The 13896-nt window shown below is 38.5% G+C and overlaps 1 protein-coding gene across 1 annotated transcript in view; it reads right to left on the minus strand.

Moving 5' to 3' along the window:
- SCEL (sciellin) overlaps nt 1-9563 on the minus strand; it is a 130966-nt gene extending 121403 nt beyond the window's left edge. The window contains exon 1 of the mRNA XM_082675543.1: nt 9425-9563. The gene's annotated coding sequence lies outside the window, so the exon portion shown is untranslated. The remainder of the gene's footprint in view (nt 1-9424) is intronic.
- Between the last annotated feature and the right edge of the window lie 4333 nt (nt 9564-13896).

Below are 13896 nucleotides of genomic sequence, written 5' to 3' on the forward strand. Positions count from 1 at the left end.
TACTCCTACCGGACTCCTCTGGATCTATCTCCCTACTAGATGGCTTGATAATGTTTTATACTCTTTCCTAGCTCCATGCTGTCCACTGGCATGAGGTAACTGAGACAGCAGAATATAATGTATTCTATTTTCAAATGATAATAGTTTAATAAGTATGCAGGAGTTTTATTTTTTTTAATGAAAATGACTAATAGTGTAGGAAAATAAAAATTTTTCACCAAATCTACAGGTTTCACTTCCATCTCCTGCGCAACCTCCCTCAGCACCACCTGCTCCTTTCTCTTTCTTAAGACCCATTGGCCATGTCACCCTAACCACCTCCATATGTCAGCCCATTTGGTGGCCCCAGAACCATTTCTAGAAACTCCAATCTAAGACATTTAAGGTGCAAGCCCCACTCTCATCAACCTGTAATTCCACCAAAATTTTACTGCAGTGGAACACTTGCCATCCTGACCAGAATATAAACCAACTTTTTTTATATATGGATATTTTCTATACTGCTAATAAAAATGGATCAGGGGCTTCCTTGGTGGCGCAGTGGTTGAGGGTCCGCCTGCCGATGCAGGGGACGCAGGTTCGTGCCCTGGTCCGGGAAGATCCCACATGCTGCGGAGCAGCTGGGTCCGTGAGCCATGGCTGCTGAGCCTGCACGTCCGGAGCCTGTGCTCCGCAACGGGAGAGGCCACAACAGTGAGAGGCCCGCATACCGCAAAAAAAAAAAAAAAAAAAAATCAACAATATATGTCCCTGTGAATAATGCTCTTGTTAAAATATACCCTTCTGTAGAGTGGATGAGAGATTAGAAACCTTTCAAATTGGTAATGTCATGAAATACATGCAGCAAAATCTCAGTTTTATATTATTTTTTAAAGAAATTACTTATTTCAGGGACTGAGGTTATCCTCAGTTTCATATCTACTCAACACCCAAATAATGACACTTTAATAGCTTCGGTTCAGCCAATTAGATTTATTTCTAAGTGCTGTCCTTCAGTTTCCTTCCAATCAAGTTTTAAACTTCTCACGAGAAAGATGAAACTCTCATCTGGTCTCCTCAAAATGTTGTTACCGGTACATATACCAAATAATGGCAGACACCAGCAACTGTATTTTTTTCCAGCAACTATATATATTTTTTTTTCTTTTTTTTTTTTTTGTGGTACGCGGGCCTCTCACTGTTTTGGCCTCTCCCGTTGCGGAGCACAGGCTCCGGACGCGCAGGCTCAGCGGCCATGGCTCACAGGCCCAGCTGCTACGTGGCATGTGGGATCTTCCCAGACCGGGGCACGAACCCGTGTCCCCTGCATCGGCAGGCGGACTCTCAACCACTGCGCCACCAGGGAAGCCCAGCAATTATATTTTAAATGTATAATACTGTAAGGAAAGATGTATAAAAAGATATGTCCCTATTATGCTGGGAACTACAAAAACCTTTCCCTTTTAAAGCCCCAAATTCGTAAGTTGAAAACTCTGATGTGAAATCATGATGTCAGAAGTCAGTATAGAAACAGGAAAAAAAAAAAACCTTTTCAACTTCTGGCCCCTCTTTCATTTCCTCTTTGTGGCCAACCACCAGAAAGTGCTAGTTTTTACCCAATGCCTACAGCTTCTGCCCAAAGACATGTCTTTAGGTTTAAGATGAAATTACTCTCTTTAAATTCTGAAATACAAAACCAGTCAAGTTTCATGGTTTTCTTTGGATGCATTTGAAACTATCAAACATCTCCTATTTCTTAAATGTATCCCTGTTCAGATCCTCTTCATCTCCCTATGCCTTTCTCAATTTCTGTTTTGAATAACAGCACTTCCCCAAGAGCATTTAGGTCCATTAGGTAATCTTCTGCTCCCCTAGCCAGTCAGCCCCAGCGCTTCCTGTCCCAACTAAGCTGCAGTCTTCTCCATCTTTTGGGTCCTCTTGACAAAAAGACTTTGTGGACCTTGTTTATCTATTTTATTTTTTACAAGGTCCTATGTTTAGCACATGGAACTATATTCAATATGCTGTAATAAACCATAATGGAAAAGAATATGAAAAAGAATATGTATATATGTATGTGTGTGTGTGTGTGTGTGTGTGTGTGTGTGTGTATAACTGAATCACTTTGCTGTATACCAGAAACTAACACAACATTGTAAATCAACTATACTTCAATAAAAATTAAAAAAAAAGAAAAAGGACTTTGTGGATCTCACTCTTCCCCTTCCCATCCAAGGACAAAATGCTTCTCAACTTACCTAATAAGTGCTACATATTACCACTCGCTGCTAACTCTCCTTAAGAAAGATTGTGTGAGCAAAGAAACTGGAATGAGGTGGTGCAGAGATGAAAGAGAATAGGAAGAGTAAGACAGAAGAGAAAAAAATGCAGAGCAGAAAATAGGATAACAAAATAGAGGATGAGAGAAAAAAGAAAGAAACCAGCGAAAAGAATTCACTGCTGGTATTTGGTCGTGTGATAGTGTTAGCCATATTGAGCTTAGATTTTGCATGTATTATCACATTTAAGACCCACATAATGCCTTAAGGCTGATACTATGATTATCCTCCTTCTATACCTAAGTGAAACTTTATAATGAATGATTTCAATGAAGTCAGAGTCCTTTTTCAGAAGGTAGGGCAGGAGTTGGAAATGTGGACAGTGGGTAAAATTAGTTCTTTCTGGAAAGAGGTTTTAGGATGAGTAGTTTGCCTAAGGCTACACAGCCAGTGAACAGTTGGGATTCCAGCCCAAATCGACCTGACCTCAAAGTTCCTGTCCCAGAAGCCCAGGAAACAAAAAGGGTTCAACAGGTAGAAAGTTACCAGGTTAAAAGAAAGGGTGAGAAGAATGACATTTCCTTTGCAATAGAAATCTGTGATGGACCTCAACCAAGAGTGAGATTTGGAGCAGACTTTCTCTGATCATTTTACCAAAGTATCATGAGATCAGCACAGAGTGATAGTTGGATACTTTAATGGCTCCAAAATCTCCCAATTAATTTATGAAGCTTCTAATAGACTTATCTAAATTGATATCTTTATGGAAAAGACCAAATATGAATAGTTACCTAAGAGAAACCTCTATAGTGATAGAAAGTATAAAAAAGCAAACATAGAATAAGGAAATAAATACAGCAAAAATGTCTAGAATGACATATGTAGCTTGGTGGTATTCACTTTCGTATATGAAAAAGTCTTCATGGTTCAATAATACCTACTAGTACTTGTTTCCCAGAAATCACTGGTAACGGAAAAAATTCTAGAAACTGAAAAAGGACAAATGCTATTAAACCATTTTCAACAGAAGAATAAGAGAGGCTCTATAATCACAAGTCAATACACAGCAGCATTATCTTCTGTAAGGTAAATACAACAAACCACCAAACAATTAATTATCACCTAAAAGAACATGAAATATTACGTAAGGATAAAATAAACAGGGCCTCACAAAGTGTAAACGTTAACAAATGCATTTAAATTAATGGACTATTTTTAGCCTTCATACACAGTGTATAAGGAAATCCAATACTTATTGGGCTGGGAAAGACTCACTTATCCTGCTGTGATGGTTAGAAATTTGCTATTTCTTTAGTCACACAGCCTCCCAGTCTCCACTTAGCATTAGAAAACTTGTTTACTGATTTAGTAAACTTGTTTACTAAACAGTTTAGAATATAGCACAAATAAAATCTTGTGGCCAGACAGTTGTCTATATGCTATGAATTTTGAGTCCGATAACCGTCGACCATAAAATGTTCTTACTGTTTGTTCTCGGTTTTAGCATGAGCCCTCACTTGCCCTTGTTTCCACCACCAATCTTTTCTGCAGAATGATAGATAATGTCAAGTTTTAGCATGAAGAGTTGTACTCTCTGGGACAATGATCAATTTCATTTTATTAAAGACACTGGTCTAATATTCATTAATAAAAATGCTATGTAATAAAAATTACCTATTGCTTGAACCTCTTATGGACTATTTTTAGTTCTAGCTGAAAACATTTGCTAAATGAGTAAAAGCCCAAATTTTGACCACAGATTATGAACTAAAACTCTGTTACCTTAAGTTATCATATTTCATATTTGCTGCAGCTCATGTCATGTCACTCTTTGTCCCAATTTTACACAGTAAAATCTTTCTCCTTATATTATGCTCAATAGAAAATGTGAAAAATATAGAAAGCACAAAGAAGGAAAAACTCAGATACCTTTCATCAATCACTGTTATTTTCTTCCAGGGTTGTTTATTATTATTATTATCGTTAATATTATGCCTATTAGAGCCTACTGATACACATTTTTCAATGCCATTTAAAAATATTTGAATAATTATTTCTTTTGCAACTATGAAATATTTCATCTTATGGGCCTATCTATCAGTATAACATAATTCCTTGGTTTTTTCCAACGAAACCACATCCTAATTATTTTCATCCATCTCTGACGGATCCTTAGAAGTGAAATTACTTGCCAAGGGGTATAACTTCTAAAATGTTCTTGGTCTCTATCGTCAAATCTATTTCCATAAACCTTATACCAGTTTATAATCCACCAGCAGCTTACGAATGTCCACACATTGGCCAGCATTTAGAATTATCATTTATTTGTCTCTTTAATGATTTAATAGATGAAAGTGGAATCATTTTGGCTCAAATGCATATTTTTATAATTTTATTGGTTATTTTATTTCTTATTTTGTGAATTATCCATTGATTAATATTATGGATGTCTTATTGTTTTCTTACTTTCTTTATATATCAGAAATATTTATTTTTACTCTCCCAGTTTTCACTTAGCGTCTGACTCTGATTTTTTTTTTGATCAGCAGCTTCCAATTTTGTAATTCTCTTCTTTCCCCTTATTAATTCTTTCACTCCTTAGAAATCCATGTAGACCATCCATGAAACTTCTTTCTGACCTCAAAATCCAAGCAATCACCAAGTCCTACAACTCTGCTCCTACATCACTCTTGATTGTCTTTCTGTCCATATTCAAACTACCAATTCAAGCTGCCATAATCTGCTTACTATTTTAACAGCTTCCTACCTATATTCCCAAGCTCTAGATTTACTCTCCCAATCCATTCTCAAGAGTGTCAAAGTAGTCACCACCTTGCTTAAAACTCTTCAATGGCTCTTCATTTCTGTCAGGATAAAATCCAAATTGTTATCAAAACTTATAAGTCCATACCCGCCTGCCTCCTTTCTCCCCACTCCCCATGCCTCACTCAAACTCTAGCTTCAGCTAGACTAAGTCATTCCAATTCCTGAGGGCTCCAACCTTTTCATCACCTTTAGGCTGTTGCTCACTCTACGCTTTATGCCTAAAGCATTCTTCTTTCTGAGTCTCCTCTCACCCTTACTCTCCTTTCAGGAAAGACTTACATGCATTTTTCAGGTCACTCATTACATATCCTCCTGGATGCATTCAGTGATACCATCACAACCTGTCTTCACCTCCACCTCCCCAGGCTGAGCCCTATGAAGTGTTCAGATAGCAAAGAGTACCTCTCTGTAACAATGGTACAATACAAACTGCCTTTTGTGTGGCTGAAGTTTTTTTCCATCCCCAACACACACACAGACACATCGTAAATCTTGAGGGTTGTAACCAAGACCGTCTTCTCTACAGTTGTATTTCCAAATATTATTATTATATCTGGCACATAATAAGCTCTAGAGGAACATTTGTTGGACAAATGAGATTAATAAATATTTACATGTTTTCTTCTAAGTTTAAAAAATGTATTTTGTTGTTACATGGAAACTCTAATCCATATGGATTTACTTTAGTAATGGTGGAATTCCTTTCCCATTGATATATGATTTTTCCTTTGTCACATAAAGAAATCTTATATATTCTAGAATGTGCTTCATGGCTGTCTCTTCTGTTCCATAGATCCGCCTTTAGTTTCTTGCAATAGAAACAAACTATTTTAGTTATTGTCTTTTTCTAATACATTTTAATATCTAATGAAAGCACCCTTCATTAATTTCTCTTGTAGAAATTCTATCAGCTATTCTAACTTATTCATTTCTTTAAGATAAACTTTAAAATTATTTTCTCTGGTTTCAAAACAAATATTCTATAAGAACTTTTGATTGGAATTGCATTAATACTACAAAATAGATTGGGAAAAGCTGACATTGATGATATTCAATCTGTCCATCTAGGAATAGTATTCAAAGAAGCTTTTACTCAAGAAAGTCTTTAGGTCTTATAGTAAACGTCTGTGATTTTCTTAATCTAGGTCCCACAGTTTTCTTATGGAAATTTTCTTCTTGATTTTTGACATCTCTTTGCACTATTGTAAAAGAAATGGTAACATATGTCATATTATGTTATTATATATATACGTATAATTCAGTAGGAATCCTAAATTTTCTTTTTATTTGCTGGTTCTGTGAGATAAGTATGATCATACAAGTGACATTTGGTCAAATTGGGGGTCATAATTATATCCAAGTCTATCTGGATTCCAGCCTCCTATAGTTTTTTCTATATGGATTCCTTTCAAATATTTACCTAATGACAAAAGGGAGAACACTGGGGAGGAGGGCAGAGGAGGGTAGGCTGTAGGGGGGCAGTTTTCTCTGAAATATTTAAAATTAACTCTCAGTGTAGAGGTACCATGCATATCCTGTGGCTTCTGAGCATTCTCTGGAATACTGCCACAGTCTCCTGGGATGTGTATATTTTAGTTAAAAAAGCATGGTCTATATAGTTCATTACTTTCTCCCAGAAGGTTCCATACAAAGGAAACAATCACATTTTAGGTCAGGGAAACTTGGGTCTAGAAACACAGAATGAATTATTTAGATGCTTAGAGCTCTCAAGTATACAATTACAATGAGTATTCAGAACTAAAAGTAAGCCAGTTGTTGTTTAATGGATACCTATAAAAAGCACTCTTCCAATTAATCATCACAATAAAAGGATGATTCATATCCTTAAAAATTTAGCAACCAACATAAAATGCAAATCTAATAAATGTAGCTGTCATTTGACAAAGCATGCATTTGAGGAAGGGCCTTTCCCAAATTCTTAAATCACATGGATTTTTACAATGGTAAACTAGAAACCCTTAAGAAATATATTTGATAAAGACTTTTGATTAAAAAGTAAAGTTCAAGCAACTGCAGACAAATATCCAGTAATTAATACATAAAACCCTTATTTCAAAGTTCTCAGCAAGAGAAAAGGAAACATGATCAACAAATAGCCTAGGAACAGGATAATGTCAGAAGACAAACTGTGTGGGACCAACAAAGCTTTCCCCTGGACCACTGGCTGGCCAAGGATTCTATCACATCACTCTTAAAGAATGCTTAGAGTTAACGCCCGAATCATAGGGACACTATCAGTTAAATCACGTTTGCTTAAGTTGACTGCCTAGTGAATTATATGCAGCTCATTCCACAGTCTGAGTTTCGTTGTTCAAAACATCTCCTCTTTGCTTTGTTTGCAAAGTCTCCAGGAAAATGAATCACTAGCTGTTTCAGTCAACATTCCAGTGGATAGAGGAGACAGCCAGTAAGCAGCCCCTATGGACTGGTAGCTGAGGTGAGGCTGTCTCCGATTGAATGTCTCACACCCTACAATCTACAACTTACACACACACCACCTCGCCTTCCTACAAAGGGGCTGACTGCTCCTGAGGTTAAAAACTAGGAATATAATAAATAACAAGACTGACTCCACAAACTACAAATTTAAAATGTATCTCTTCATGTCATAGTCATTCTATACGCACTGTAATAACATTCTCAAGTATTACTGGATAAGGAAATTCTTATTTCGGGATCATTTCTAGTTCTTTTGTAAAGCCAGAGGGAACCTCATTTATTGCTACCACATGTTTTATGTGAAAGAAATTTGAAAAATCATTGAGAAAATTCAGTAAAAGACCAAAATCAGGTGATCTAGCTCCTCATCTGGTTCTATCATCCTGGCAAGTTGCTTAACGTGTATATGTTTTGTTGTCCTCACCTAGAAAATTAGTGAGTTAGACTAGATAAGTCTATGCTCCATTCTAACTGAAAATTTAGGTCAGCTGAATCTAACCTAAATTTTAACCCTTTTAATCTACATGTAGCTAAAAGTTTAACAAAAATCCTGGCCTTTTATCTGCATTCTCTGTCTACCTGACATTTAGAATCAAGCAAATGTTTTACTAAAAATTTTACTGATGTAATACCACAGATTTCTCAAATTGATTTTCCCAATACTTTAATTCTGGAATACAGCAAATATCAGAAGACCATTTCTGCATTATAAACTGTGGAAAAGAAAGCTGGTTTTAAATTTGATCACATTTTATGACAAGTAAAATTATAATCCACAAATGGTATAATTTAGCTTTCTGATTACTATAAATGTTTGAAAGCCAAATTATTATAAAATTCCTCAGTAACCTTTGGGAACTGAGCTCTAAAAGCCTCCGAGACAGCACATGACCTGCTCAGCAATGGGAAGCAATGAAAGCTCTAGAATTGAAAGCAGAGCCAGGTACACCGTGGGAAGCGCCTTTCTGGAGGACAGAGAGCGCTGGTTGCAAGTGTGAGTAGCTCCTGGGTTCGATTCCCACAGCTCTGCATCTCAGATGCAAATGGTAGAGAAAAAACACAGGTCAGACAAGTCAGCTTAGCTATTAATCATAAAGGAAAGCCTGCTTAAAATAACTTTTCTGTTCTTATCAAAGGGCTTCCAAAACTGGATTTTCAGGACTAGGATATGAATAGAGGTGGAAAATTGCCCCCCTGTACATTAATCAATATGTAGGTTAGAACTCAGGATATAACATTGCAAAGTTGGCCAAATGCACACGCATCCCTGTGGGAAACTGCGCACCCTCAGTTAGCCCTGCCCTGCTTTACTCCTTGGTATATTCACTCAAGAAACATGATTTTCTTATTTGGGGAAGATAGGGTGGAGGACTGGGCATCTCTCTCTCACAGCTCAGTGACTTGCAATGCTTTCAGCAGGGAAGAAAAACAAAGAGACTTCTTATCTATAAAAGAGTAGAGTTCACCATTTCAGTAAAGGCATCATCTGTGAAGACAGGGAGCTCCTTTTAAAAATGTTTTTATAGTCACTTGAGAAAGTAGATCGGTGAGTGCTGGTCTCTCGATTTAAAGAATTTGCTATCCTTATGTGTGACCAGATTCACCAGCTGACATCTCCTACGTGGAAACTCAAATAGGCTTTCATTTCTCTGCTGCCCGGAAATGTGTAAAGTTGTGGAGAATTTAAAAGCAATGCCATCTAAAATCACAACAAGGAGCAGCAGAACTGTTGACAAGTAGAACAGTCCATTGGAAGCTGTTAAAATTTCACTGGAAAAAAGACAGAGAGTAAGTTCTAATTTTAATCACTTGCAAAGAAAACAGGGAAAGTTATGCAATAAAGCAGAGATATTTACATTTGCAAATATAATTCAACTTACCTTTCTTGAGCAGATAAACCGGGACTTTTTGTCTAAACAGCCTGCAGTGATTCCCTAGGTGGATCCAGCTGAAACTAATGGGTACCTGGAGTTTACTGAGTGCAGTTTCCACCTCCACCTGCCTGTGTTAATGAACAGATCAGAGGCTTCTCCCTCAGTGGCTGAGTCACACAGGGAGGAGATGGGTGGTGTAAAAGAGGGTGTCAACTTGTACAAATACCAATTCAATTAAAACAGCTCACTCATGGACCTGCTGTCTTTGGTGAATTCTTTGTGTAATTTATGGCCTTGGTAGACCAAAAATATGTACTCCTGTTATCACCCTTTTAATTGACATCAACAATACCCACAACTCTATCCCTCACGAGGTGCCACAGTATCCAACCTATTTTGGGTTCTCTTTTAAAAAACAAAACACAAAACTTAAGGTAGGAGGAATCTCTATCTGCCCGTGGTACCTGGAAGGCTGGGGTCCAGATACACACACAGGAAATGTACTGCTGGTAGGGATCAAGATCCTTAGGAAAGAAAAGTCCTTTGGAGCCCTGAGATCAGGAAATATGAAAGGAATCTATTACACAAATTCTACACATGGAATTCTGGTAAAACTATCAAAGGAAAAGTACATCCTGAAATATAAGAATTTTGAGCTTTTTGTGATTTCATCACCTATAAAAATGTGAAAAGGATGCTGGAAACTTCTTTCACATCTGAGGGCAGCAGTAGACTCCAGTGTCAACATCTGCTTCTGGTGAGGAAGGAACAGTGCAGAAGAGCCACGCTAGGTGCAGGTTCCTATTACAGGTTCTGAAATGTAACTTCCGTGGCAGCCAGGGAGGCTTTAAAGAAGCTTAGTGAATCTGGAACATTGCTGAGAGGAGTGAGTCATTAGAATTTCCTGCGTCATCTTTATTCATCTGTCACACCAATAATTAACCAAATCCTCCCCATTTCAAGATAGCTCCTGAAAAACCACAGTCCAGCTGAGCTATAGTCACAGAAGGGACTATAAGAAGATGTAGAAAAATTCAGATTAGAGGGTTCAGGCAATTGCAGGATGCAGTCATGGATTGGGACAACCCTTTCTTAATGTGCCCTTATTCTGGGCTGAGGAATTTGAAAATCTAAAATGGAAAATGTTCTCTAAAAGTAATGTATATATATATATATATATATATATATATATATATGTTTATTCAATGCTTTCATAGAATTATATGTGTACAAGATATTTTAGAAATACGTTTTAAATTTCTGTGATGCCCATAAATGTCGGTTGGACTGAGGTTGGATATTAATATTACAGATGAGAAAGTTGAAAAACCAAGATGTGACTTGTCTCATCTCAAAAAATAAGTAAATTAGAAGTATTATATTCAGGATCATTCAGCATTCATTTAGCTGAATGAAGGGCTAAAATAGTTTCAGAGCTAGCTTGTAGGGACAAGTAGTAACTTATATTAAACATATTATAGAAGGCTTAAATGTATGTTTTCATCCTTCATAAAATATAGAACCAGAAAAAAATTTTCTACTTTGCAATGAAGAAAAATATACTGCCCAAAATACATTTAAACCTTTTGAGCTTCCAAACAATTATTTCTGCATGGAATTGAGGGTTTCTTTTATTTTATATACTGGAACCCAAACCACTAAGCCACGTCAGTGTCTTTCCATTTAGAACTAAATCTTTGATTCAAGAAAGGGCTAATTCTAAACACTTGGGCAAAATTCAGACCTCCTCATTGCTGAACAGACATTCAGCCAAAAGACTGCTGAAAATTAAGAATCTCAGAGTTCAAAGAGGTCAATCAAGAATGTGCATGGGGGTGGAGGTGGCCAAATAGGTTTGGCCTTAGTTTCACTCAGGCCTGGAGCTGGGGAGCCTTGAGCACGCTTAGAATAACTTGGCTTTACCACGCCTATTTCACTGGGAGTGGCGGAGTTCTTGAGGTCTCTCTAGAATGTAAGCTCCTAGGCTGTGATGGCGAATGTTTTTTTTTGTTTTTTTGTTTTTTTGTTTTTTTGCGGTACGCGGGCCTCTCACTGTTGTGGCCTCTCCCGTTGCGGAGCACAGGCTCCGGACGCGCAGGCTCAGTGGCCATGGCTCACGGGCCCAGCCGCTCCGCGGCATGTGGGATCTTCCCAGACTAGGGCACGAACCCGTGTCCCCTGCATCGGCAGGCGGACTCTCAACCACTGCGCCACCAGGGAAGCCCGATGGCGAATGTTTTATCGTGGGTGCCAATGCCGACTGCTTGACGCTGGCTGCCTGGGGGGACATGATGAGGTTTGTAAGGCAACTTTGAACTTGCACAGGAGAGAGCCACGATTGATTAGCAATGTGTGCCACAGGCCTCAGATCGGGGGAGGGTTTGCTGAACCTATCTCCCCAAACAGGACAGTGCTTTTTCTCTGTGTTGTATCCAGTGAAACAACCAGCCAGAAACGAGCACTTATTACCACATAATAATGAAAACAGCAAATACTTATATAGCACTGTTCATGTGCCAGGCATTGTTCTAAGAACTTGTCATACATTCATTTAAGAATTGCTATTAAAAGACTGTTACTTCCTGTTATACAGTCTGAATGTTTGTGTTCCCTCAAGACTGTTATGTGAAATCCTAACCTGCAAAGAAAGATGATGGTGTTGGGAAGTGGGGCCTTTGGGAAGTGCTTAGGTCATGAGTGTGGAGCCTTCATAAATGGGATTATTGTTCTTATAAAAGAGCCCCCTCCCCCGAGCTTTCTAGCTCTTTCCGCCACGTAAGGACACAGTGAGAAGACGCAGGCTATGAACCAGGAAGAGGAGCCTCACCCAACCATGCTGGCAGCCTCATCTCAGACTTCCCAGCCTCCAGAACAGGGAGAACCAAATTCCTGTTGTTTATAAATTGCCTTGTCTGTGTAATTTTGTTATAGCAGCCTAAACAGACTAAGATACCTCCTCATCCCAGAGAGATTCAAAAAGTGATGCTGAAAATGCAAAAAAATACAAACAGGACAAATCAGCATCTCAAAGCTCTCTAATCTGTCATGCAGGGACTTTGAGAGGTTGAAAGATAGAGGGCTCCCCACTTTTCTCCCAGATGGAGAAAATAAATGTTATGTACATGTTGAAACAAAAGCGGTAACAGTAGAGTGTTAATTACAGAACCAATTTCTCTTTGTCTGGGAGTAGACAGATGCCAGAATTAATGAGTTATTGCCTTACTGCCAGTGCTGCAAGAGCGGGTGCGTTGCTTAATACGCACTGATGGTGCCAGCATGATGCAGACCCACAGAGAGCCCAGGAGAGACCCCACGGGAGCCTGTGTTCCATCATCTCTGCAGATCCACTATTCACTATGAGCAATCACTTCATCCTCAGGTCCACGTCTTTCTTGCTGCAGGGAGATGGATGAGATCAGCCTCTTTACCACGTGGACAGGCCGCAGTGAAGAGATCAGGACTCCATACCTGCACTCTATAGACAATTTCATGAGGAACCAGGAGGGCTCAGCCCTGAGTTCCTGAGGCTTTCTGACTCTTCTTCATGCTCCAACAGGCAACTACCCTTGCCCAGAGAAACCAGAAGAGATTAGGCAAGGCTGATGATGAGTATAATGATGCTGATAAAAGCAACAATGACAGTAGTTTAAGTGTGGGCCAGTCATTGCTTAGTGCTTTATGTATGTTGTTTCATTTAATCCTCACAAAAACCTTACACTATAGGAACCATAGGAACTGCTGTTAGGTCATGATAGAGAGCAGAAAACAAAAGCCTAAGATCACACATTTGGGAATTAGACATGTCCAGAATTCCAGTATAGGCAGGCTGACTGCAGAGCCCACATTCTTGGATATGAAGGTCCACTGTCTCTCCAAAGTGCCAGAAAGGAGATAGGCACTTTACCCAAGAAACCATGGCTGGATTACAGGGTGCGCTAAATTTACAGCAGGTCTGAGCCCTGAATAACAGGTGACAGAAAAGTACAATGGCTTTTAGCAGGAAATGTGTATATATACGCATGTATGTAGGCGCTTGTATCACTCATAGCATCAAAAATAATAAACCACAGCCCACATGCGTTAGATCAAAATATCAGACAGGAGAATGGCCAGCAGTTGCTACAGAATCTAGGTCCTTTATTGATGGTGTAAATCTAGCTCACCAGTTTTCTTTTCTTTTTTCCTTTCAAATAGACTACTTTTAGAGCAGTTTTAGGGTCACAGCAAAATTGAGAGGAAGGTACAGGAAAAAAACATATACCACCTTCCCCCAGATACACAGCTTCCCCTATTTATCAACATCCCTCACCAGTGTGGTACCTTTTTTATAATCGATGAACCTATACTGACACATCATCATCATTCAAAGTCTGTAATTTACGTTAGCACATCACTCTTGGTGCCAAACATTTTATGGGTTTTGATGAACGTATAATGACATGTAGCCACCATTACTATCATACAGAATAGTTTCACTG

Source organism: Grampus griseus, assembly GCF_964374135.1.
Source record: "Grampus griseus genome assembly, chromosome: 18".
Taxonomy (NCBI): Eukaryota; Metazoa; Chordata; class Mammalia; order Artiodactyla; family Delphinidae; genus Grampus; species Grampus griseus.